At 36.8% G+C, this 23,525-nt stretch overlaps 1 long non-coding RNA gene across 14 annotated transcripts in view; it reads left to right on the forward strand.

Annotated features, from left to right (window-relative positions):
* The window catches only part of LOC110743615, a 75,687-nt gene that overhangs the window by 51,773 nt on the left and 389 nt on the right, over nt 1–23,525 (forward strand). For 5 of the 14 annotated variants that reach the window (XR_004183977.1, XR_004183978.1, XR_004183970.1 and 2 more), the window contains 5 exons: nt 9,458–9,844; nt 13,486–13,617; nt 14,921–15,554; nt 16,205–16,390; nt 18,678–20,386. This is a non-coding gene — a long non-coding RNA (uncharacterized LOC110743615). Of the gene's footprint in view, nt 1–9,457; nt 9,845–13,485; nt 13,618–14,920; nt 15,555–16,204; nt 16,391–18,677; nt 20,387–23,525 lie in introns of those variants that run through there. The other 9 variants (XR_004183981.1, XR_004183980.1, XR_004183976.1 and 6 more) reach the window with 9 other exon arrangements.

Here is a 23,525-nt window from a genome sequence, read left to right on the forward strand (position 1 = left end):
TTTTAAATATGACTGAGAGTCACAGATTTTTACAGGATGTCAGGAAAACAATCTCCCCCCTTTATTAACACAAACAGAAACTATTTTTTCCTCTTTCCTCTCCTCTCTACCACTGCCATGTTCCTGTTCTACACTTTTCCCCAACTAACCTCTTCTGTTGTTGTGCCTGGCACATAGTAGGTGCAGAGCAAATATTTGTGTGTGTGAATTAATGAAGGAAGGACGTTCAGGATACAAGAACTGCTTGGTTCACTTGAGTCAGCTGGCTGTTAGTAGTGTGTTCGGTGTATAAACTGGATACGTTGTTGACAACTTTTTTTGCTCTTTGTGTGCATAAGCTAAGAATAAACAGCACTGAAGGGAAGGGAGTGCTTCATTCATCGGGGGATTACACCATCATAAACTTACCAAAGTGTACCACACAGAGCCAGTGATCACAGAAGACAGGCAACCCAGGCCCTGTCATTAAATATAGAAGCCTGTCTTCACTGTTTTTATCCAGACAGACTCTCTGTGTTTTGGAAATTTCCACCACACTTCCTTTTGAGTTGCTCCTTTTCTCAAGATACCAAGACTATTGCTTTACAAAAGTAGACTTGGTCTGGGAACATGGTAAAATGAAGGCTATACATTTCCTCATCCCCCGCAGAACGTTCAGTATTTCTTGCTGACTTTTATGTCCCTGTCTTTCATTTTGTTTTTGTTTTATGGTTGAGATTTTTTGAGTCTCTATTCTATGAAAAGTGGCTTCTTCTAAGTGAAAGTACTTAATAATAAGAGAGTGCTCAGTTTGCAGTCAAGACTGCAGGGAGACTAGACACTCTGACATTCTGTTTTAAGAGTTGAGGTCCATGATTAAACAACTCCTCTTTCTCTAAACCAAATAAAAGTCTTATCATCTCATGTATGTATCTTTAATCGGACACCAATCATACATGGAACATTAAGGAGAATAGGTAAAGTTACCTATGGTTTGCCAGAAATATTTCACACCCAAAGGCTCAATACTTTCACCTGTGAATCATTTTGTGTGTGTATGTGAGAGGTAGGAATAGTCAGGTAACATCTTTGTTTTGGGTTATTTAAAGGATATACCATTTAATCTTTCATACAGTACTGAAAATATTCATAACAGTTTTCTAGTTTAAAGGTGCTTTAATATTTAATGCAGTATTTTAATTACATTTAAAAATATGTTTTAAAAACAAAATGTTTAAAAATTTTTAAAAATTTTATTTGATAGCTTTTAATATTACTAAGAATATACTAAAATAAGAAAATGGGTGAGAATAATGATGAAGCCATAGCAAAGGCAGAGATGTGTCCCTTCTGCAGAAGTGACAACAGGACAAGCAGGCTGTGAAGACTTAGCCCTCTGAACAATTTTGGCATCCCTGAATGATCTCTAATGTCCATTAGGCTTGTGTTACAGATGCTTGTTTTCCGTACTTTTCTGTAAGGCCTTACAGTAATTTAAAGTAACCAGAATATGTTTCAATTCCTTGTTACCTGAAAAAGTCAAACATACTCATGTTATACAGGTAAAATAGAATAGTACATTATGTGAAAGTTATTTGTAAACTGTCAAATTGTGTTCAAATATGAGGTAAGGTCTGAGAAGCTTAGGATGTAAATTAGTTTCAAAACTTAACTTTTCAAGGGAAAATTTATTTGGTAATTAACTCGAATTTTAGTTGCAATATGTATTCCTTGACTTTTTGAAGTAGCCTAGAGGTTGTCAGAACTTGCAGATTACAATAGTTCTTTACTTACTTGAATATTGATCTGGTAATACTGAATACTGACAATTTAAACTCTTTGGCAGAAAGTGCTCTTATAAAACTTCTAGAAAATGTATTATTTTTAAAATTTTTATTACGTGTTTATTGTGCACAACATGATATGTGTGTGTGTTTTGAGACGGAGTCTTGCTCTGTCGCCCAGGCTGGAGTGCAGGGGTACGATCTCAGCTCACTGCAACCTCTGCCTCCTGGGTTCAAGCAATTCTCTGCCTCAGCCTCCCAAGTAGCTGGGATTACAGATGCCTGCCACCATGTATGGCTAATTTTTGTATTTTTAGTAGAGACAGAGTTTCACCATCTTGCCCAGACTGGTCTTGAACTCTTTACCTTGTGATCCACCCACCTCAGGCTCCCAAAGTGATAGGATTACAGGCATGAGCCACCGTGACTAGCCCACAACATGATGTTTTGAAGTATACATACACTGTGGGATACTTAAGTCCAGCTAATTAACAAATGTGTTACCTCACATAGACATCATTTTTGTACTGAGAACGCTTAACATTCACCATCTTTTCATTTTTAAAGAATGCAATCTATTGTCATTAACTATAGTCACCATACTGTACAATAGATCTCTTCAACTTATTTCTCCTATCTAATTGTAATTATGCATCCTTTCATCCACAGTCGTGTTGATTATTATTTAGCATAAATTGTTAACAAAGATCTCTTTTTCTATTTTAGAACAAATTGGAAGAATGTGAAATGTTATTAGACACAGGCACAGCATAGCAATAGAAACATCTTAACTAAGAACCTGGAACTGATAGAGAAAGCAACCAACTTAAAGGGCAGACAAGACACATGGTTATAATACAGCAGTAGGTATTCACAGTGATGACACAAGACAAAATAATTACATTTTCATTCTAAAACCAATTTTTAAGGGGGCAAGGGCATTTATTTTATAAATAATTTAATAAAAAATGTAAAATTAAAGTGTTTAGTTGTTTATGTACTCAACAAATATTTATTTGGAAAATACTTGTCTGGGGCACATCTCGTTAATGAGGTGATCCTGTGTTTAGAACTGAAGGCAGTCCTCATCCATTCTCTCAAAAGGTGACCTTCTTTGTTCTTCTTATAGCTCACCACACTTAATTTTCAGAGGTTTTGACATAAATCAAAAACATTCTTTGGTAGATTGTATTGTATTAAAACACTTGTCAAAACTGTAAGCATTGATATCTGGAATATCTGGGAAAATGTACAATAAAGACATTTCTTCTGGTCTTCCTCTGATGGTAATATGTTCACTATTATACTGATGATGTAAGCTATGCATGTAAACCTATGCAGGTGAAATTCTGCTAAAGCCAATCCCACCACAAAACAACAACGAAAATCCCCAAATGGCATCTGAAGATCATGGGAATTCTAAGAATGTGATGAAAATGTTTTTAATAATATATTGAAAAACAATTTAATGTGTAAATAATATTTTATAGTAAATGCTTCGTTTTATTCCTTCCATATACTTGTTTGTTTAGTGTCTGAAGGTTGAGAAAGGAACTAGAATTGGCCTAAGGAGGCCCTCAGCCACCCATCATGTGACAGTATGGCCAGGAGGACTTACTCTCTGCTCTCCTCCTCTTGACATGCCTCAAACACACCAGTCATTTGCACTTGGGAAATCAACCCTCAATACCAAATTACTCCTGCCAACAAAATAGCCCAATCAGCGTGCAAAGCTGGTAGCAAGCTGGGAGAGGCCATGAGAGTGATGCTCACATGGCTCCCTCTGTTTCCGTTTCCCCAGGTCTGGGCACACACTGTCAGTGGCCCCTAACTTAGAAAGAGGCTTGATTTAAACCATTTCATTTTCTGCTCTCAGACTGGGAATTTATTTAATATGAATGTCATCATTATACCAAAACTCATCTGTATTCTAGCAAAAATTTGGATGATCTATGAAGAATATTGGAAGGAGAATCTACCCGTGAACCCCAAAATACTAGACCACTGCATACTCAGTTCTGCAATTTTGTCATTTTAATGGACTCTTCAGAGTGCCAAATCACCAGTTCTACTGACTATACAAAAATTGGCCATCAAGATGTCTGCCTCCAATAAATTGATGCTGCTACTTCAAGTTATCCACTTTGGGCTTAGAGACTGAAGGCCAAAAAACAAGCAATTTTTATGGTAAAAAAGTGCATCAGGAGGGCAACTACATACAAAGTTACCCTCCCAGTTTGACCCGTCCTTAGGTTTTTATTGCCTGAACTGGCACCAAAGAAACTCCTTGAAAATAACACATTCCTTGTCCATTCAGTGGTTAATGATGCTTAAAAAAAAATCACAGTTTGTGACTGTGACCTAAATTATGCCAGAAGCTGTAAAACCATGGTTTCTTTAAATTCAAATATGACCCACATGCTTTAAAACCACTACACTGACCCTATAGTACTGTTGCTGAGTGTGCGTGTCCTCACATAAACACACACACACACACACACACACACTCCCCACTTGGCATTAAATGACTCGATAAAAGAAATGGTATTTTTCAGACTTCCATGTTTAAAAAAAAGGCTCATGAAAGAGATGTAAGTGAGCTTTAAGCCAAACATTTGTTTGGCTTTGCTGCAGCAGGCTGCAGGAATGTAAACTTTTTTTTTTTTTTTTTTCAATGACTTCAGCTCCTAATTTGAAAGCTAGGATTTTTAGGAGTGAGCAAGAGACTATATTTGGCCAAAAAATTCTGCTGGCTTTCCTTAGCCAATCTGCACATTCAAAACAATACTTCTTTATCAAAAAAACAATAGTCTGTTTTATTCACAGCACATGTAGAAGTTGGAACATCGACTAAATTCCACTTTCTTCTCTCTCAGTGTGTCTGTAACCAGCTAATGAGCTGCAACAGAGCCTGGCCTTCATTTTCAGCAAATTAAGTTCATCCCTCATAGGAATTGTGGTCTGGATGTGGCACCGCTCCTAGGTATGGGTGGGATTTGTTTCTTCTACCAGTTGTAGGTTAGCCACATGGGTACGTGCTGTCGCACCACACAACAACATTTTCTCTATAATAACCAGTCTAAGTAGCCTTTTACCCCACAAAAGTAGATCCCATTTAATTTACTTTGTGTTTATAGCACTCCCTCTCAAACCGCACCATTGGCACAGACTAATATTTGTACAACTTTTTATTTTAAACTATTTATTTGGAGTTGAGACTTCAGTAGCACTCCCTGTCAGATTCATTGAGCATGCTTAAATTCAGGATACTGAAAATGTAAATTGGGAAGAGTGATGTATGTTCTTGGGATTCTTTTCTCCCGTGCATGGACACCCACACAACTCTCACTGTAGTAAAGGGAGGTTACACATGTGTTGATAACATTCGTATTACTGCTGGTAGGAAACTGAACATTGATGGGTGATTTTAAGAGATTGCTTTTGCCTATTGTGTTTCCACATTTCTTTGCCAATATAGTTGGTGAAATTAGTTATGCATCATGGATCTAAAAACCTCTCATCCAAAAGTGTCAATGTTGTAAAAGATTTCTTTTCATACATAAAGAAATGTTACTTTACTCCATTATTTTAATGGAAGTCGTTAGTCAAATACACTTTTGCCACAGAAAGAAAGGGAAAAATATTCTTAATTTTGTATCTGACCTCTGCTTTGGGGCCTTACTTTAGGTTACATTTTCCTTAAATAAGGCTTTTCTGTTTTTTGAAGTGAATGATGGGATGTTAACTTTAAATGGACATTTAACCACATAAAATATAGTGGCCAATGGTTCATTTTTCTACTCAGGGTAGACACTATTCAGTTAATGATATTTAAACCTCATTTTCTATGAGATCTGTCTGTTGTTCTTAAATCTGATACTATTTTGTGATTTAAAATGAGTGTTGGGTTAACTTTGTTTACAAATAAGGTATTTATCAGACCTTTGATTCTCTTTTACTTTCTTCTTTTGGTGAACATCTATCCATTTCCAAGACCCACTTATATGTTATCTCACCAAGGAAAGTTTTTCCATCTTCCCAAAGGAGAACAGAATCCCATTGTATTGGAATAAGTTTTTTGAGATATGAACCAAAGCTGCTGTCTTCCTAATATTCTTATAACCTCTGCCCCGCCTCTGCATTCAGGAAACCAGAATACCTTAGAGAGGGACAGCAAAGGAAAACAAAAGACAACAAAGGAATCGATGTCTTTGTTTTGTAACTCAAAGTTAAAGTTCAAAATTAGAAAACAGATTTGAAGGCATAACGGGTCAATTTCTGTTGTGCCTTCCGAAGAAGAGAGTTGAGAAAGAAAGAAGAGGGCTTAGATGCTTTTGGGTATCTGCAAAAAGACCCAGACAATGCCTGGAATAGTAAAGAAGCAGAGAACTTTTAGGGAGTAAGGGAACAGTCTCTAAGATGGAGCAGGACCTGGGGAAGTCTTGCTTCTCCGCTGAGGAAGATGGACCTAGACCAGTGCAGAAGGGATGGCAGGTTCCCCGTAGAGCAGTGAGGACAGATGATGACATGAAGACTGGACTGCTCATTCTCACCTTCCCTTCATAGTCCCTGGCACTTTTTAAGCTCCTTGGAAATTAGAGAGAATCCAGGAGAAAGGGGGATAGAAGGAGACCTTATTTCTGTTACAATGTGAATGGGAGCTTGAAATTGAAAATAAAATGTTATGGAAAAAGTGAAATTATATATATATATATTTTGCACATCTTAGCTTGGTGGCTTCAGGTTTCTGTACATCAAAGGAAGACATTGTGCCTTCCTCATTGTCATACTCTGGTATTGGAGACTGTGCAACATATATAGTAGGTATGCAATAAACAGCTGTTAACAGAATGAATCAATACTTTGTAGAGTACTGCCGACTACTCCAGAGCTTTGATCTGGCTCCTCTGGAAAAAAAAGAAAAAAGAGTCCTGCTTTATTTGTGTCTGTTGCATGCCAGCTTGGCCTGTTTACTCCTGTGGTTTCCTGTATTCCAAAACAATGCAACGTTGCTTGAAATTACACTTGAGCATTTTCTAGAGCATTTCTTCTGTCCATCCTACTTGCAGTGACTCCACTTCAGTTCCTTGTATGCCAGCTGCTGCAATAGCTTGCTGTCACTAAACATGTACATGTGTCCACCCCAGAGGAATTAAGTGGGACCACATCAATGCTAGGGAACTGGCTGTCTTCCAGAACTGCACTCTGGGTCATTCTGTCTTGTGCTTCGGTGAAGTCTTTTCCCCCATTGCCTTCCAGTGTGGAGAGGGATAGGGCACAGTCTACAAAGCAGAAACAGAATGCCCAGTGTGTGGGTGGAAAACTTCCCCTTTCCCTCGTGAGTAGAGGAGAACGATTCAGAGAATGTTCCACTTATTCATGCCCTTCTAGTGTAATTTTTCCTCAATAGTTTCTCTTTCTGTCACCTATAAACCAGAGGGGATAGCCACTGGCATACTACGTTGTGTAGAATGAGGGGGACTGTTCTGTTTCCTCCTTCAGCTCTTGTAAAGCACCTGCCATTTCCCTGACGCACCATTTAAACTTCAGTGTTCACATCTTGTAAGTCAAACTTGTGTCATCCAAAAGGTTCTCATACACATTCAAATGTTAATAAATGCCAATATCTTGTTCATGACCTTACACATAGGTCTGAAATATTTAAGAAAATGTAAACTACACTCCTTTTTACCTCCACTCTTCTCTCATATATCGGTTCATATACTTCTTGTTTCAAGTAGCAGAGAACCCAATTCCCACAGACTTAATGGGCATATAGGGGCCTTGTAACTGGAAGGTGGTGTGGTGTAGGTGGCTCTGTTGTGTCAAGAAAGCATGATTGTTTTTTGTCTCTTCACTCTGACTTCCAGAGCCTCCTTCACAGTCGCGAGATGACTTCCAGCAGCTGACACAAGGATTCCCCTTTGCTTTTTGTTCGTATCCTATAGACACATGGTATGGTAACTACTAAGGGACCTTCCTTCTCAGAGCCCTCTGGAAATATATATATTATTCGAAATATATATAATATATAATGTATTAAATACAATATTTAATATATTATATATAATATATACGTATTTATGTGTACATACACACACACACACACACACACACACACACACATGTTTTTTTTTGAGACAGAGTCTTGCTGTGTTGCCCAGGATGGAGTGCAGTGACACTATCTTGGCTCGCTGCAACCTGCATCTCCTGAGTTCAAAGGATTCTCTTGCCTCCGCCTCCCTAGTAGCTGTGATTACACGTGGCACCATGCCTGGCATATTTTTGTATTTTTATTACAGACTCGGTTTCGTCATGTTGCTCAGGCTGGTCTCAAAGTCCTAGCCTCAAGCAATCCACCCGCCTCACTCCCCACAAAGTGCTGGGATTACAGATGTGAGCCATCATACCTGGCTTGGAAATATATGCTTAAGTCTTACCTGCCCAATTTTGAAACACATACACATGCAATGAGTCACTCTTCTCCTTCAGCATTTATCACTTCTACTATCTCTTTGGGTAAAGTAGATAAAAGAGAATGAGGACACTATAACATATCAAATTGGGCCTGAATGAGATTGCAATGAAGAATATACCTCCAGTTTGCATTCCAGCCCAGGTGACAATGTGAGACTCTGTCTCAAAAAAAAAAAAAAAGAAAAAGAAAAAGAAAAAGAAAATACACCTCCAGTGACACAGGCTTCAGCTGCTTACAATTAATCACTCTCAATTAATCAATCAATTGACGCCAATTGGGCTGTGAAAATAGTTGAGTGAAGCTGTGTTCAAGCTCTGACCTTACTCTTTACCAGATGTGTAATCCCGGTCAATTAATTTACCCTTTCAGAAACCTAGTTTTCTTGTTAAGATCAAATGAGATATTTGCAAAACCACACTAGTAACTTCTGCGTTCTCCAAAAGCCAAGCATTATTATTATTGCTTTTGCAAACGAAATCAGGAGATTGGTCTTCATTAGGAGTTACTTCCAGATCTACATTTATAGATTTTACAGTGTATCAGTCATTAATTTTCTTAAATATCATATTAAGAAAATTATTTGTGAAGTATTTTTATTTATAGATGTTATAGTATTACTAATACATGAACTTTAAAAAATAATTAGAATTCTCAGCACATCCTAAGAAAAACTTTTTATTCCATAACTAATTTTGAATTTTTGAAACACAGATGTTAAGTGTAAAGTTAATTGTTTTACAATTTTGAGTTAATGACCACGAAAAACAATACCTGCCTTTCCATTTGAACTGCCTTAAAACTCAGAGTTGAATTCAGACCTTAGCTGGAGAAAGGTCTATTTTAGATTCTTCTAATAGCTATCTCTTTGCTTTTTAAATTCATCTTTGTTCTCATTTACTTTCAACTGATTCATGCTATCTATGTATTTCAACATTTTGAGTAGCTTCATATTCTTTATGGAAATTACAAAAAGGAAAAAGAAAGATATGAAGGTAGAAAAAAAAATACAGGAGAAAGGAAAGAGTAGAGAGGGTCTTGGAGAAGGAATGACAAACTCTGAGCCGAGCAGTGGCTTGCAGACAAGAAGGAATCGATTCGAGACAGATGGTTGGTGAGAAGGTACTTACAGGTGCCAAAGAGAGAAGAAATAAGATTTGGACTGAAGGTCATGACAATGAGAAAGGAGATCAGGGGATAAGCTTAAGAACTTTTTCAGGTGAACAACAAAGAAGACTTGGAAACTCAGTGATCAGAGACTGGAAATGATGGTGATGGAAAGTGGAATATCAGTGATCCTGAACATTCAAACCTCACTGATCTCAGAAAAGGTATGAAGATGGGGTGGACCAGGACAGAGATGGTGCTAGCCAATTTATGGAAAGCCCTTAACTTTACATGAATAGTCTTATTTAATTCCCCAGATAACCATTTGAGATCATTAGAATTCCTCTTTGCAGATGAGTAAATTTTAAAAGAGCAGGGATTTTGTTGTTGTTGTTTTTTGAACTGGTAATCCTGACTTATACAGACATGACAAACTCCAAAAGGAAACCCAAGCAGCTATTTGACTCACTTATGAAGTCACCCAGTATGGATGATTCAGGTAAAAAACAATTACTCCTCTTTCCTCATCAGATATCATGTTGTGATCTTGCATGTGTATAAGAATCTGTGTTTGGAGAAGGAATTATTTTTACTGCAGAAAGTTTCTTCTTTGTGTTGGTTATGTAACATTAACTTCACTCATATAGCAACTTGGATGTGCCTGGAAAATAGCTCCATTATTTTGTCTATAACTATTCTGGTTCTCTTATAAATATAGAGTCCTATGCATTTTAAAATTCAGTCCAATCCAATAATTAAAACCATCCCTTTAGGTAATGCTGTCTCTTTTGGAAAACGTGCCTAGTCTCCCAGATTTTTCAGCCTTCTGTCCACTTCCAGGCACCCCTTCAAGTGTCTGGGTGCTTTCACAGTCTGGGAGTGGTAGGGAAGAGCTGGTATTCTTCGGTGCAGAGACCTATTGATCCTCTGGTTTTCGGGGTGCTGTCCTTGTCTATTGCCTTGCTGGCACTCATAGCTGATCTAGGCACCATTTGTGTTAACTTAGTCAACTCCCCCTCCCCTTGGCTTTGGTTGGTGCTACAGAACGCTGTCTCTGCTTTATTCTCAAATGGCTCCTTGGTGGAAAGCTCAAACTGAGCCTCTGCCATGGAAGCACCTTGCCTGCCAGCTCTCAACTCAGCTGCCTTGTCAATTCTCTTGGGGCTTAGATGTGGGGTTTTGTAGAAATTCCTAGTCTCTATCCAGGCCACACTGAAACTCAGAGGAGTCTAGAAAGCCATTCCTCAAGGTTAATAGATGAGTTCTCAGCAAGGACAGCTGCAGAAGGTTGCATTCTAGAGTCAGGTATGGAATTTGGGATTGCTTTTCCCTTGAGCTTCCCAGCACACAACTACTAAGAAAAAAGAAAGCCAGAAAGGGAAATTGAAATGCAGTCTCAGATTGCTTTCCACCTTCTACCATTCTCAGCCTCCAGAAACAGAAGGGATGGGCTTAGCTCTCCTTTAACTTTATACTGAGCCCTTGTACATAGAGCAGCAAGCCTCGTGACCTAGAGAGTTCATAGGTGGATGGCATCCTCTCTTTATAATGAGAGTTCTGATTGAGTCCTCTAGGCTTAGTTTTGAAATGTTAAGTAGATACTAAAAGAATTTAGCAAATCCATTCACTCTCCCCAAAGCCTTGCTTTCAAGCTAAATTCTTATTCTTTCCTGACCTAAAGGAGTAAGTTTTCTGGCTTGGCTTTGAAGATGAGACCAAAAAGAAATGTGATTTAGGGAATGTCATGAAATATATTGTCATAATTTGCACAATACTGTTTCTGGTACAGTTACATAAACACAGTTAAAAGTCCAGATATCTATGTAGCTGAATGTGCAGTTTGCGCTTTCTAGCTTCTGGTAAAATTAACATGAGAATCACTTTCTAATCAATTTTGTCTAGCAAGTAGAAGCGGTGGAGAGCTGGTTTTATTGTAAGCAAAAGGTTGATAAGAATTTAGTAGATTATATTTAGTATACAGCCTATAAAAAAGAGAAATAATTACAGCCATAGTGACAAAAAACAGGCAAACACTTCTTTTATCAACAACGAATTAACAATAAAGGTGACTTTTACAGTGTAATGTTCCTGAGGAGTTTTTAAACTGACAGTTTTAGAGATTGTTTTCTAAGTGTTTTGTCAGAAGAAAAAGCTTCAATAATTTTTATTTTTTGAGTGCTACAGTGTAGTTTTGTTTTATGTGATAGCAAAATAAATTCACTTCTGTTTTACTTTATTTTTTCTCATTCTATTTCACCGTCTGTAGTAGGCCTGGTCAGATAGAGGTGAAAATTAAGTTACAGTAACATAAAAAGTATACCTAGAAAATCATGTGAATTCTTTAATGAAGGTTCTTCATTTACTTTTACTTGAAGAAATATTTCCTTCGTGGTGCAGATGGAAAATCGGAAGTATTGAATTAAATATTTGTAAAAGAATAGTGAATTAACCACTGTTGCATTGCATTATATATCTTAGTCTTGGTATTCTGTTCTAATTACAAGGTAACGTTTCTCCCAAATTCCAAGTTTACATTAAAAATAAAACACATATAATGGCCACAACCCCTAAAATATTCTCCAAAATTATGGGCACATTTATTCATGTTAACATGAGGTTTGCATTTTAATGTAGAGGATGGCGCTGTGGATTGCTTTTGCGAATAATTTCATTTAAGGACAGTTTGACTTTGTAAGAACAGATAAAACCAAAGCCAATTATAACATGAACTCTTCTCTCCTGTATGCATGGAACAGCATAAACAGAGAAGCTTATTCTTTACTGCACTTCTCAAATCTTACTGTTTAAAAGTCTTAAAATTCAAATATATATTTATATCAATAAAAATTATACATAATGGACGGAATGCTTATAGCTATACTCTTTATTTCCCCCTTCAATCATTATGAGTATTTATCATTCATACAAAAGTATACATCTGTAACTTCTTTAGTTTCGTTTCTTGAGAGATGCCAGTTCCTCTCTTCTTTCGTATGAACCTAGAAGTGCAGATGTAATATAATATTCTCATCCATGTAATATTATTACAGGATTTTTTTCTGTTGTTTCTGGTGGCTTAATGGCAAAAATGAAATTTTTAAGATGATTTTAAAATTTCTTCTTCAAGTAGTAATTTCGGCAACACTTCTGAAGTGTAATTTGACTTGGGGAATTTGGTATATATTTGAATAGTGGGCAGAGGCTTATTAAAATTATATTTACATATGATATGATACTTAGAAATATTTTAATTTCAGGGCTATACTTTTTCATGATTTCTGGAAATTTTCATTTTTGGAAAAGAGAATTTTGCTGACTTAGGCACACCATAGTAATTATTGCTTTTAATGTAAAATATGGCTTAAACCTGATCTTTCTAGTAACTATACCAAGACACCAAGGATGTTCTTTAACTCTCCTTTGCCCTCTGGAGATAATATACAATTTAGTATCTAAAACTATAATTATGCATCATTGTCAATATTTTTTTCTTAAATATATGAAGACGCATACGTTTTTCAGATAGTTATGCTTTACTTTGTAAAGTTTCTTCTTAAAAGCAACAGAAAAATCAAAATGTGACAATGGAAAATAACTCCTTCTTTAAAACTATTATTCTCTGGTGGGATGAGGGGCTAAGAGGGAATTAGTTAACATGATTTTTAATTTGTCTCAAGGCTTGTGGAAAGAAACTGGCTTTCTAGAATGTACATGGTTGAGTATCGTACAGAAATAAATATCTCCCCCTTGGAATTTAAATTGTATCTAGTAGTACTATTTTTATACCTCTTACTAGGAAACGAAATACCTCTAAATTTAGTGCTTTGGAATTTTATTTCCACTAAAAATTTCTTCAGATATGTGAGCACCATAGTAACAGCTTTGCGAGCTGGTTCTTCATTACAGTTCCCCGATAAGAGCTTCACTCAAGACAGTTCCTTTGGGATGACTGAGACTAAAAATCAATTCTGATAACATTAGAACAAATTTAAAGACAAAAAAAAAAAAAAGGAAGAAAATCAGAGAAAGCATGCTTGCTGTGGATAAATAGAGCTTCCCTTAAAAATTATTTTTTCAGTCAAAAATCTAAAATGTCTTTTCTCAAAACTTTTTTATTTCTTGTATTATTTTTATACCTAGGTAGGATTTTTCTCACCTTTGGAAAAAATAAATCTCTTACCAGAGATATGAAAAATTCAGCTGAATTTATTTATGGCCTTGGTAAAGGTCTTTTCATGCTCTACAATGACAATATTTTTACAAAACCAACAGGTAAGTAATATGGGTGTGGAGAGATGAATGCAATGAATCTATTTTAATAAAAAGTTAATAATTCATTATTTTCAAGAAAATCATTGCATTTAAAAAAAACCGTGTAGTACACTAGACTGAGCTCTGATCATCTTAAAAAGAAGTCTGTCAAAATAAATCAGGTTGATAACTGATTAGCAGAACGTGTAGTCTGTCATTTTTAAATATGTGCCCAATTTCTTCACATAAATCTTACCTTTAAAATCTTCAAGGGGAAAATTTATTTTGGGCACATTGGCCATGAATATCAGTTGACATTTATACAGTGCACAGAATTTATACTGTGGGTTAGGATGTCGGCCATAATTCTAGGCTGATAGTTTGTAAAGGGAAGATTCCATTTTGTACTGTTTATAAAATGTTACTCTGCAGTTCCGTGCTCCAAGACTAACAAAGTCTATCCAAGTATAGTCAAGCACTGCAGTTTAACTTATTGCATTCATTAAACTAGGCTTAGATTGTCCTAATTATATGTTATCAACAATTAAGAAATGGATCACATGCCATAGACTGGCTAAAACATTCTGTATTCTTGGCTGGATGCCAGTGGAGGTGTCAAGTTCCATTCTACCTTGTCATCAGCTGCATCTCTGCTTTTGCAGTACAAGCAGCAGCTGTGCTAGACAAAATAATCTAAATTCTCACATGTACTTTTCCTTTAGGAAACAGCTCACACTGAATTGCATTTCTGGTGTGAATAGTACTACACCTGAGTGAGTTTGTGCTGAAACGTATTTTATGCAAATAATTTTAACTGATATAATCTTTCATGACTTTTAAATGTGTTTGTTCTATCAAAATAATGGTCTTACTTTTCATGCTGAAATTATTACCAAATGGATTCTGTGGGCAGCAAAGTACTCTGCTCATTCGGCAATGATTTTCCTATACCTCAAATTACATAATTTTATAGGTGCTCTGTTTCAAAGGAAAACAATCTTTACTGATCCAAGTAGTCAAAATTAATCATGGATCTCTGATCTCAAAACTCCTGGCAAAATCCTTTTATTCAGAACACCCATATACTAGACGCTCAACACTTCACAAATCCTTGTGGGACGATGGGTTTTTCAGTCTGATTGTTCAATCAAGTGCAGCTTCTGAAAGTGGAGATTCAGCAAGGCTTTCCCCTGAGCAGAGGCAGGCTCAGCCAATTTTATGAGTAGCTAAATTTGACCTGGCTTTTGCTTTACATTGTCATCTTTGTTCTTGGTAATGTAAAAATGGGTTTTAGAAGTTGTTCTCCTTTCCATGTGTCTGACAGAGGGAAGATCCTTCCACAACAGCAAGTGTGTATTGCAGCAGGACCTGAGAGTCTTGGTGCCAGGGCACCATGCTAAGTAAATAGACCACAACAGCTGGGTCTCCTTTGCTCCTGGAATAGATCTTCTACTACACAACCATGGAAAGCTAGTCCGCATGAGAGGCAGTGACTTTAAAGTTCACCGGAGGGCTTACATATGTGTTGACATGCATTTTCAGGTCACCAATTTACTTGGTTGTTAAAAGCTTTACTGCATCATATATGAACCAAAGTGGAGGGGTCACGCCAAGTCCTTACTCAGAAGGAGAAGATAATGGAAGAGATGCAGAACACCCAGGCAAGGTCTCTACTTTATATACAGCTTGTCCTAGGCCATTTTGTAATGGCATCTGCTGTGACCATGTCTTACTGCGTCATTTAACTTTTCAAATTTTGCTTCACATTCAGAAATTCTTGTGGTACTGTGCAACTCACAGAAATATGACAATAAATTCCTTCACCAAAACTAACTTCCTGGAAATAATAATTTTCTTTGATTTCACAAAAGATTTTTTTTTCTTTGTCTTTCAGTAGATGATCTATCTAGGGATGCCAGCAAGTGCTCTCAAGAGAAAATGTGTTCTGTTTCATCCAGGTAATATATCAGCCACTCTGCTCACAAGCCAGCCAATCAAATACTATAGTCCTATCATTTATATACATCCCCTCTCTCTCTCTCTTTGTCTCTGTCTCCCTCCCTCCCTTACCCCTCTGTGCTGTCTGCTGTCATCTCTCTGCACTTAGGTTAATACTATGCACTAGGCTATAAGAAATGCAATTCTAAATAATCAGTTCTTCTGGCCATTGGACAACATGATCTTGGTGCAATAATACATTAGTAGTGGGGTTTGCCCATTGGGTAATAATTTATCTTAGCACACGGACCGTGTCTGCCCCTAGTAATTGCTTAGTGACTCTTTGCTGGCTAAAGACTCTAATTTGACTTGCTCTCTTTTTATATAACCTATTTATCTTGGTGCATCTTTCACTCTGCTTGTGATTTTTGACGTTTGGGGGAGTTTCCCAAGAGATGATCAGCATTTGGTTGAGGGGATGATTAAAATTCCCTTCCCCTTCAGATTATTTTTCTTCTTTTTTTATTGTTAGAAATAACTTTTTCAACAAGGAACTTTTCAATTATCTATTGTCTATCTTATATCTTTATTTAAGCTTTTGAAACAGACTGTTTTGCTCTCCTTTGTCAGCTTTTTCTCTCCTCTTACTCTCCTTTATGTTACCATTTAGGTTCAGGCTAAATTGCTGGGACAGCTGCTTTCTTTGACCTCCTCTCGACTTTGCTGACCACATCACCAACTGGCAGGGTGTGGTGCCTTAAGACCTTCCAAGAGACTTGCTTCCAAATGGAAATAATGGAGTAACATTTTGTATGATCAAACATGAGAGAATTCCAGTAATTTTCAGCATTTTAAGGTACATTCAGCATATTGCTCAAATGATTATTAAAATTCTGAATCTGAAAAGCAGTCGGTCCCACATCGAAACTGCTTGTAGAATACATGATTCAGATGGTGGTCATTGGTTAATAATAGCAACAGAGGAAGCCCTGGGAGCCATCTAGTAGGGAACCCCTCTTCTTCCAGAAAGTAATACACCAAAGCTATTCTCTGTAGAAGACTGTTTTGTCTTTTCTTAGGAAATGGAAAGGAAAGAATTTTTATTATATTCCTGTCTATTGTCTTATGGCTTTTATAGCTATTGAATTATTTGAACTAAATCCTATTCTTTGTATTAGCCCCTTCTTTCTCAAACACACATACTTACAAATATACACACATGTTCACAATATAGTGGGGAAAACAAGCTTTCTTGTCGATCTGTATCATTAGGAGGAAAATTATTTTTTCTGATCATAGGAGTACAGGTTTGTTTTTATTTCAAAATACCTAGAACTAGAACCAAAGTAGAGTTTGTTAGTGCCAAGAAGCATTTTTCTTTCTTGAATCAAGAGCCCAGTGCATCATTTTTTCCACTTTCATTCTTTTATTTCATCAGCAACCTTCTTTTCAGCTACCATGCAGCAAAAAATGTTTGCAAGTAGCGTCTGGTGCTTCCATGAGGTATGCCTGGCTGCTCAGGGGGAATGCATGGGACAGAGGGAGGCTCTTTTCTACTCTGTAGCCGGCAGGACAAATCACTGAAATCCTCTTATATATTAGAGGGGAATATCCTGAGCTATTCTGGAATCTCAAAAGGACTAACAAAGTTCATTCCATTTGTCATTGAAATGTGACAGTGATGTAGAACAAAACCTTTCTGCAGTGGGGGCTGGCTGCACCGAATTCCTTTTGCAACAAGGAAATTAGGTCAGAAGAAATTTAGGTCAACACCTTACAGAGATGTCCCCATGCCTGAAAGGAGCCAGGAGAACTTAAAACATTCCACACAGAAAGGTTATTGTTTTTATATTTAATTTGAAAAATGGTACCTTCCAAAGCTTAGTGTCATATAAATTCAGCTATGAATCAGCAAAGAAAATTACCGTTTGCATCACTAGCACTGCTTCTGATAAATCCAGGCACGATCCTAAGGTGCTTCTAACCAAGCCCAGCCGACCCAGTTTAATCGTGCAATTCAAGACATATTTATCAACTCTTGATTATGTACAATTAAACTATTAGATAATGTAAAGGTTGTAAAGATTAATAAGTACCTCCTCCCACTAATCCCATCTTTGCCATAAGGAAGTTATAAGCTAAGGAGGAGGAGAAGATTATGGGGTAAATTAAAATGCAATATAGCCTATAAGTCATTGATTCATTTGTCATAGAGCAAATGAACTCCTACTGTATGCCGAAGACTATGGAAGTGATATACAAGAGTTAAAGTAAGTGATTCTGGATGGAGAAGAGAGAGATCAGGTTGGTTTGGGGTGGACAAAAAGGAATAATTTCTTTAAAAAAGGGCAGTTTAACTGAACTTTAAATGGATATAATTTCAAAAGATGGAGGTAGGTAAGAGGTCCCTGAGTGGAAGTGTTGGGAAGAGGGACACAGTGGGTGGGGATGCCTGACAAGGGGAGGCAAAGAGACCCCATGGCTGAGAATGTCAGGAGGAGAGAAAAGCATGTGCAATGGCAAAGGGGTAGACAAGAATATGCTGTATTTGGGGAACAAATGATGACCCATGTTGATTATATTGACCACAAAAGGCAGAAATTGAAGTGGTTAGAAAGGATAAGTCAGAATCCTATTTAGACATGCCTTGAATACCAGGCTGGAGAGTTGCATGAGTGCGGTGAGCCATCCTGTGGCTCCGTGGAAAGGATTCTGGTGACTTGGATGGCTCTTCCGACCAGTCAAGATGGCTGAATACAGGTTAGCAAAGTTATTCCACAAATCCTAAACCATTGTTCTGGAATGTCTTTAGATATAAAGTGACTTGATCAACATCTCTGCTGTCAGTATTGAATGTACATTTCTTAAGCGAAACAAGTGGAATTTTACTAAATCCGCTTTTTAAAGTATCCCAACTGAAGTCTAATTTGGCATTTGGCCAGTTTAAACAAAAAAATGAATGAGAAATATAAAAAATGAGCACGGTTTTTATTTTCATTGGTTATGTGACCACCTTCTCACTACATACATCAGTTAGCAAAGTCTGCTTTCAACTGTGGAAATTTCATTATCACATCTAATTCTGGTTTGGTAGCACATTAAACTTTCAAACAGTTAATGACTCTGGTTTTCTTTCTGTTCAGCTTTACCTTTCATAAAGCACCGGCAAGAGGAAAGAAATGACAGTAAGACTGAATTATGAACTTTAAAAAGTTGAGAACAAGCAACTACTTGTACTGTGAAAGCTGCTCTCTCTGCTCTTGATTAACTGTCTGCAATAGGTCAGTGGTGAGCACTGTGTACCGTGGCGATGATTGTTGCAGCAGACAGGCAGAGTAAATCACAGAGATGGGAGGGGGACCCAAAGGGAGGAATTTCTTTTAGCCTCCTATTTAACGCATAGAGATTACTGAAACTCTGCTTTCATAAAATGGCTCGTTTCACAGACTTATTTCCAATATCTTCCATAGATCACAATTTTAACAAAAAACAAAACAGCATTTGTAGTGAAGAATAGATTTGTGTTTGCTTACCTTGAAGTACTTTGGAAATTGGTGAGTGAGGACTTTTTGAATAAGATTTTGATCCCAGAAATTTGTAGGTGGGGAGCAGGGAGAGGTTGTGCGTATATGTGTATGTACATATAATCTACTTGTAATATGTGTGTATATATATGCACAGTTTCATATATAACACACATATTTACACACACATGCACATTCACAATTTATTTATTGATGGGAATATCAGGAAGGAAGAAAGAAAGATTAGCTGATCTCTTGCCACATTTTCTCCATTGAGGTTGGTTTTAATATCCGTCCATTTTAGATGAATTTGAGGTTCAGAGAAGTTCAACAAATTAAATAAATAAATAATTTAGTTACATAACCCCTGCCTTCCTCTCTTTATTCTCCTTCTAGTGTTATATCAAAAAGTATCAAAATGGTTCTCAAAAGAAATACAAGAAAGTAAGTAAAAATGACTTAAATTTTTTAAAAAGATGTTACCTAGCCAAAATGAAGACCAGAGAAGAAAGAACACACTCTGAGGCTGGATGTGAATTTAATGGCAAAGATGACTCTCAGTTTCTTAGCAGCCAAGCCAAAGAAACAAAAGTGAACAATACACAAACGAGTTACTCGGAATTACCCCCAAACAACAACATCACAGTTTTATATGGCTTGTTTCTTACGATGCCCTTTGTCTATGATGTTTGGTACAGCTCTGTGATGGTTTAGCTCAATTTCTCACTTTATCATTATAATCTCATACATGTTTATGCATGGTGCACACATGGACTCCTTGGCACAAAGAAACAAAATGTTGAGGAAGGAGTCCACACCTCAGGCTATATTCATCCTCACTGGAGAAATAAGCTGTCGTCATTAAGAAGTAACTGTCGAGTAAGGGGGCTGATCTGGCAGACTATAGAGAATCCTTACACCATAGTCATGCCATGGTCATGTATGTGCATGTTAGTGTGCCTATGCATGTGTCTTACAACACCCTGTCATATGTCTGTGTCTTACTTTGCCATCTATATATTATTCTCAGTGTTGCTCATGAAGAAGTCTTTCTATATACCTTCAAATGACAATTATTTCACAACTCTATAGCGTTTTCATCTAGACCTTTACATGTTCTGAGAATGGAGTCTATGCCATCGGGAACATTTGTAATCGTAAATCCATGCCTTTTTGTGCATCGGTTAGGTAGATGACTCATAAAGATGAGGGTTGTCAAGAAGAGTTTGAAGACTAAAGATCTGCTAGACAAAGTAGAAAACTAAGGAACCTGATGCTGGCTCCACAAGTTCTCACACTTGTTTTTAGTTTGACAAAAAAAAAAAAAAGAAAAGTAGGCTTCAAGTTCATTTTATTTGATTGTGTGCAATAGTGTTCCAAGAAAATATAAGATTACTTTCTCTCCTGTTTGCCTTGATATATATACTCTGTGGGGAATAATAATTATAGAAAAAAAGTTGTTCTTCTTTATTAAATCTAATTTAATATAAACTTGCTGTTTAGGGAAATACTAAAAATGAGTTTTACTAGCCTGATTTGTTTTTACAGAAATACTATCAACTGAATAGAAGTGAAAGAGAAATCAAAATATTCTTACATCCATTCTGAATCTAACGTTCTCCAGTATATCAGAGAATCAGGCTCCATAAAAACTGTTAAGCAAACTAGGTCACAGATAACAAGGTAGCAATTAAAATGACTATATCAATTATTTGGTTATTTCCTAATATTTCACTCTGTAGGATCTTTTATATAGGACCCTCATTTAGTACTCTACTATGAAGAGAAAACTTTTTTAACATAACATTATTTATAGAATCATTTAAAATATGATGAATGGGAAAAGAGCATTCATTAAAAAGGTAGGGGGGGGGATTACCAGAGAGCTCTCATTTAGAAATATCTTCAACTAAAACGACTAAATTATAGTTGATGTGGTAAAGAAGAAATTTAATATGTTACCTAAAGAATATCATTTGGAATGCTTTAGTTTCTCTCCTCTCTGCTCTAGGAAATATGCTTCCTCCAATAGTGGGATTTCCTGCTACACTTTACATCAGTGCTTTTTCCATTGTTATTCCTTTCTTAAACCTAGATTAACCTATTAATTTAAAAACCTGGACCTTGTACAATGTTCTAGGAAACCAAGCCTGAGCGACCAGAGACTTACACAAATGATTTTATCGAGCCTGTTCTGTTTATTTAGCTGCTCTTATTTGATCCTTATAATTGAATTCTTACACCCTCCCAAAAGACAAAACCATATACTTTGAATTGTACCATGCATTAAAATGGGTTGTTTACAGCTTTCTAGTGTTACTAAACCTCTAAACCTCTTTATGGCTTTTTGGAGCCAGTTCTCCTGAGATTATGTTTGGCTGAAGTCAATAGGAGCAGGGGTTTCAGACTACACCAAAGAGCTGAGTAAGATTCCACTGATTCAGCATCTGTCCTCGCTGCCCTAGGGTTCACTAGCATATATTTTCTAAAAAATAAATATTAGGGAAAGTGTATGTGGTCAGATCCCATGCTGCATGCTGGGAGATACAGGTTTGGTCCTTGCCCTTAGAGCGTTCACTTTTCTTTTGGGAAAGAGAACATGTACCCAGATCACTAGGATCTGAAGGGAGTGTGAGATGGTATAGGCACAGTGTGCAGACAGTGAAGAGGAAAAGCTCCTTACCTGGCTAGGGGATGTGTGTATTGTGGGGTGGGCAGTCAGGGACAGTTTATAGTTCTACGGTTGAGATCATGCCTGAGTCTTTGTTTGTTTATTTGTTTGTTTGTTTAGAGACAGCATCTCACTCTGCTGTCCAGCTTGGAGTGCAGTGGTGAGATCATAATTCACTGTAACCTCAAACTCCAGGGCTCATATGATCCTGTTTCCTTAGCCTCTTGGGTAGCAAAGACAGACACAAGTGTGCCTGGATCTTAAAGGCTGAGTTACCAGGTTAGGGAAAGGAGGAGTTAAAAGTAGGGGGAGGAAGGGCATGCTGGTTGACGGGGATGCCAGGATAAAAAGTCAATCAGGGAGAACTCTTAAGTAAGTACAAGAAATACTTTCTTCTTCCACTATTAAGTTCCTTCATTTAAGAAAGAACCCAGTGAATTGTGAAACGTTAAGAAATATAGCCTTAATCTCTTTTAATTTTTTTTTTTTGGTCTTTTCCATAGTAAAAAGAGAGGATGAGCTACATCATCATCAAGGTTTCTTCAGGGCTCTGATATTATATGCTTTATATTTGTACAGATTTATAAGGCATATGTGAAAATTTGTTACATGTATGTAATGCATAGCGATCAGGTTAAGGAATTTAGGGTGTATGTCTCCTGAGTACAAGACATTTTTGTTTAACTATAATCACTCTACTCTACTGTCAAGCACTGAATTTATTTCTTCTATCTAATTGTATATTTTTACTCTTTAACCCATTTCTCTTTGTCTTTCCCACTATGTATTTAATTAACCTGAGATAACAGACCCTTACACTGTTTGTATTAATATATGGATATTATCTTCAGGAAAACAATAACACTGTTTATTTCTAGACATAATTTTGTAAATCAAAACATGAGAATAGTACACTTCTATTCCCTTTATGTACTCTGATTAAAATCAGTTTTACTTCACAAAGATTTGGTTTCAGAGGAATTTCCCAGGAAAGCCTTTTTCCACACATCGAACTATGGTCCTACTGTCACATTCAGAGTTTGGGATCCTTTTAAAAACAGGAATAGAAGATTCAAACTTATGTTACTACCAGTGAACGATAAATTTCCTTTGAAATGTCTTTACACATTTAGGCTATCATTACTATGCTACTTTTAAACTATGATAGTAATTGAAGCATTTTCATCATATGACTTTGCCCCAAAGTGTACCAAGTAGGAATTTGATTAACAACAACCAGCCAACGAAAGCCTAAAGTTCCAGTGCTGGTGTGTTATTCCTTGTCTTCGACGTGCCTCAGTATCCTTCGACATTTCTGCTCCACAGTTGTGACAAAGGAAGTTCTGTACAAAATGTGACCATTTTAGGCAGAAAGAAAAGGGAGGGAGAAAGGGCAAATACATGTGCCAGCGGAATGAGTCTCACTCAACAGCTTCTGCTTACATTTATTGGTAGAACTTAGTCCTAGGGCTCCCTACCTGTAAGGGAAGCTGGGAAATATAGTCTTTAGCTAATTATACTGCAACCCTTAGCTACATCGAGTTCTGTTCATAAAGAAGAAAGAGTAAATGCAGCATTTACTCTTGCACTCCAGCCTGTGCAAAAGAGTGAAACCTTGTCTCACACACACACACACACACACACCAACCAAAGAGTAAAAGTAAAAAACCAAACAAACCAACAAAAAACAGACAAAAAATAGAAACGTGACTCAGTTTTAAATAAAAACAATTAAAAGTCTAAGTGGACAAAAGAGTGTAGTGTCTAAGAAAAAAGTTAGGCTTATTTCCTAACTG

The sequence above is a fragment of the Papio anubis genome, chromosome 5 (assembly GCF_008728515.1).
Source record: "Papio anubis isolate 15944 chromosome 5, Panubis1.0, whole genome shotgun sequence".
In the NCBI taxonomy this organism is placed as follows: domain Eukaryota; kingdom Metazoa; phylum Chordata; class Mammalia; order Primates; family Cercopithecidae; genus Papio; species Papio anubis.